The following is a 4,537-nucleotide window of genomic DNA, read 5'->3' as shown; positions in this document are numbered from 1 at the left end:
TAGCACGGAAGATAGTACTGTGAACACGTAGTTTTCAATATATGTAGATAAACAAATATAATTGTAAATGTGTGTATATATATGAATTTCCTGCCTGTTCCCTGAAAGGGTGAAAGAGTGGCAATTCTCCAGCAGAAATAACCACACCTAACACCTGGGTCTTCATTCTAAATATCATTCTCCACTAGGAGCATGGGGGGGATGGGGGAGTGTCGCTGGCAGGGAGAGGCTGGGGGGAGCTCAGTCGGTTAGTGTCCAACTCTTGATTTTGGCTCAAGTCCTGATTTCAGGTCCTGAGATCAAGACCTGCACTGGGCTCTGTGCTCAGCACAGTCTGCTTGAGATTCTCTCTCTTCCTCGCCTTCTGCCCCGCCCCCCACTTGTGCACACACATGTGCGCTTATTCTCTAAATAAATAAAATCTTTTATAAATAAATAGATAAATAGGTAAATATCATTCTTCAATAAAGGAATCAGGGATCCTTGGGAAAATAGCTGATTCCAGAGGTCAAACAGAAAAAGTAAACAATGAGCCTAGAATATGTCTTATTCAGCCATAACTAATAAGAAAGTGCTAAAAAAAAAAAAAAAAAGATGGGCACATGTCAAAAGGAAACAGAAACCAGTTTGAAGAGACACCCACTGGCTAACTCTAAGTCAGGGCATCAGAATAAATAATGAGAGTAATGAATTAAAACACATGAAACAATGGCAGAATCTATTATATAAATACATAAATATTTAGATAGATAAATGGAGAAACTGAAGGTTTGATGAGGAGTAGAATATTTACATAATCTCTAAGTACCGCCCCTCAAAATATTCACTAATTACTAAGGAAACACAGTAAAAGGACGCTGGAGAAGGCTAGCAAACACTTTGTAATCAAGTGATCCAAGTTAACATGACAAGTAACGAAGCAGAGTAAAATATGGGCTCTGAGACACTGCCAGGGGCTATGGTGCCATGTCCACAGTGGCCCTGCCAAAGAATCAGAATCCAAGCCTACTCGTGGGGACGCCTCAGACAGACCCAAATCAAAAGATCTCCTATAAAACGACTGGACTATGATCTTCACAATTCTCAAGGTTATGGTAGTCAAGGGAAGATTTAAAAAACTGCTTCAGATTAGAGGCAGCTAGAGAGAAATGAAAACTAATGTGGCCAAGAAGGTCCAGAGGTGGAGGAATGGAGCCACAAGTCAAGGAAATTGGGCAGCCACCCGAAGAGGCAAGAATGGATGGTCCGCTCTTGATTCCAGAGGAACATGGCCTACTTACTGACACCTTCAGTTAGCCTTAGTGAAACTGGTGTGTTGGCTTGTTGGCCCATTTGTCTCAAGAATGGTAAGAGAAAAGAGTTCTGTTTTGAACAGCTCATGGTGGGGTGCCTGGGTGGCACAGTCTGTTACGTGTCTGGTTCTTTGGTTTCCGTCCGGGTCATGCTCTCAGGGTCATAAGAGCACACCCCTTGGGAGGCTCAGCCCTCAGCATGGAGTCTGCTTAAGCCTTTTTCTCCCTCTTTCTCAGTCCTTCCCCCTCTCTCAAATAAATAAATAAATCTTTTAAAAATAAATAAATAAAAATAAGCAGCTCATGGTAATCTATTAAAACGACCACTGGAAACTAATATGGAATCAATCCCTGGTACTTAGTGGCTTGCCAGGACCTAGATGGTGCTTTAGCTGCCTTCTCTTCATTACCAATGAGTTGAAGAAAGACTGGGGATATTCAGCGATGCCCATACCATCATGCTTGAAGATCCAAGCAAAATCACAGCTCTGCCCACTATTAACGTGGCTTCGTCTTCAAAAAGAAGGTTAACAACAAAACACTTCATAATCCTGAAGAGGTAGATGTCCTCGTTAATAATTAAGGATTAGGCTGTCTTTTCACCCACAGCTCTAAATGGTTTTACAGCTTTATTAGATTTCTTTTCCAATGGTAACATGTCACAGGGGCATCCCTTGATCTAACAATTCAGCTATAGCAGGATGTAATAGTCAGGGTTCTCCAGAGAAACAAAAGCAACAGCATGTAAAGACTGAGATTGAGAGGGAGAGGGACAAGGTGAGAAAGAGAGAGAGAGATTGAGATTTATTTTAAGGAATTGACTCACATGATTTGGAGGCTTGGCAAGTCCAAAATCTGCAAGCTAAGCCAGCAGTCTGGAGACTCTGGAAGGAATTGCAATTTGAATCCAAAGGCAGTCACTGGCAGAATTCTTTCTTGCTTGGGGAAGTGAGTCTTTTTCTATTAAGACCTAAACTCTCCTGATTTAAATGTTAATCTCACCAAAAGAAACATCTAGAAAAATGTTTGATAGAATATCTGAGTCCCATGGTCTAGTCAAGTTGACACATTATCACATAGGGAAACAAGAACCACTGTCATTGTTCTGGATATGTGTGTAGAGTAAGAGCTCATTTCTTTGGATTTAAGGTCATTCACTTTGGTCTCATGTCTTTCAGTGATGCATATACCTTTTTATTCATGCTGTATTATCTTTAATTAAGTATAAAGACTTCCAATCACATCACCTAGAGACCATTTTATCCACTGCTCTGTTTGGCCACTAGTCTCTTGTCTCTCTTTTCAGCAATGGTGAGGTAGATCCCCTTTCCACAGGGAAGAGAAATTCATGGTTTGTTGCCTTTGCTAATAACACAAACATTGGAGAGTCATGTGGCAAAGCTGTTGCCACTGGCATCCTTTACGTGAACTGTGTCAAAAGAACTGGGATGTCTCTGTCTGTGGGTGATCACACCAGTTCTTCCCAGGTTAGCACCCCCAGTCACCACATACAGATTACCAGTGTCAAATTTGATGAAATCAGCAATCTCTCCTGTCTCCAAATAAATCCTAATGGGGTGTCATTCACTTAGATGAGGGGATCAGGAGAGCAGATGGGGCGAACATCTCGGGTCGCCAGACGAGGGATTTCTTTTGTCCCACGAAGACCTTTCTCACTTTGCACAAGTTATATGTGGCCTCCTCAGGTGTCATCTGATGAACAGCAAAGCAGCCCTTGGTGCCACGGATCAAATGGAAAGTCTTTCCAGTCTTGTCAGTGCTGATGACCAGCAGGGTAGGTTATATCAGTTCAGACCTTGCCATCGATCTCAATAAAACACTTCATCTCCTGTTAGGGCACACTTAAGTCTGTTCCTTAGGAAAGTGATGAGAAGGAGACGTTCTCTCTGCTTATGGGGATCGGTGGATGCAGGAGGGACAAACACACCAGCTAGTTTATCAAGAGTGCAATGCTTTGTAGCTGCTGCATTCTGGAGACGCTTCTTGGGACCATGAGCATCTGGAGATGCTGCCTGAGACCTGCTGGGCACGAAAAGCCAAAGATGCATAGACTTTTCTTTTAACCTGGTTTTCATTTGTCAGAGGAAAAGAAGCCTTGAGCATCATCCAAGTTTGGGCTCTTTTTGCCATAATGACTAATGCATTTTATAACTACCTCATTCGTATAAAGGTATGTGGGAAATTTCCTTCCTACACATTCGTGGAGGAAGAACATTTATACTCATCTGCTCGTACAGACCTGGATCAAGAATCTAGAATCAAGAATCAAGAAAGGCTGCTCTCAGGACCAGATCTTAAGGGAGCTAGAGAAGAGACCTAAGATGTGAGGAGGTTTTCACCTAAAAGTTTTCAACTGGTTTTCCTTAGGGAAGTAGAATCCATTTGCTGTAGAAAAGAAAGATCAGAGTTCAGCTGTGGCAGAAATAACCACAAGCTACTCATTCTGTTTCAGAACATCATGCTGTTTCTTCTGCTAGGGACAGAAATGATACTCACGTCTTGGATCCAGCTTCTAAGCATGTAGCCATGAGCAGGAAAACAAATGTCAATCCTTGATGGGGCTGAGAATTTCTTTGCCCTCATGGCTTCTTGGTTTCTCAGGAATATCAGCTGGGCAAGGATAGGACTCTCCAGCAAGAAAATCAAGGGGGTAGTGAAGCGAGCCAGACAATAATCATAATCATGATTAATTAAATATCTATTTTGTACCAGGTGCTGTTCTGGGCGCCAGGGAGACAGGATGACAAAACATGACTCTGGCTCCTCAGTCTAGTGGGAGCAGTGGGTGAGAGAGCTACCTGAAAGGAGTTGACAAACACAGAGGAATGCATGACTGTCTGTGAGGGTCAAGAAGGGTTTCACAGAAGACGTGACTTTTGACCTTCACCTTGGAAGATGATTTAGAGCTCAGCAGGAGGAGTAACAGGAAACAGAGGATTTCAGAAACTTGGAGTTCATTTTTATTTACTCTTTTTAGTATTGATTATTGAAGTACTGAATATTCACTTAGAAAATATGTAATTTGCCAAAATATTATAAAGAAGTAAAAAAAACGGGGTGCCTGGGTGGCTTAGTCATTAAGTATCTGCCTTTGGCTCAGGTCATGATCCCAGAGTCCTGGGATCCAGCCCTGCATCGGGCTCCCTGCTCAGTGCGGAGCCTGCTTCTCCCTCTCCCACTCCCCCGCTTGTGTTCCCTCCCTCTGTGTGTCTCTATCAGATAAA

The 4,537-nt window shown here is 42.6% G+C and overlaps 1 pseudogene; it reads right to left on the bottom strand.

Moving 5' to 3' along the window:
• Positions 1-2,551: 2,551 nt before the first annotated feature.
• Positions 2,552-3,361, bottom strand: LOC116867960 (annotated as a pseudogene).
• Positions 3,362-4,537: the final 1,176 nt, after the last annotated feature.

This window comes from Lontra canadensis, unplaced genomic scaffold (assembly GCF_010015895.1).
Source record: "Lontra canadensis isolate GAN:19392208 unplaced genomic scaffold, GSC_riverotter_1.0 scaffold1, whole genome shotgun sequence".
Classification (NCBI taxonomy): Eukaryota; Metazoa; Chordata; class Mammalia; order Carnivora; family Mustelidae; genus Lontra; species Lontra canadensis.
This window is presented reverse-complemented; position numbering and strand designations above follow the sequence as displayed.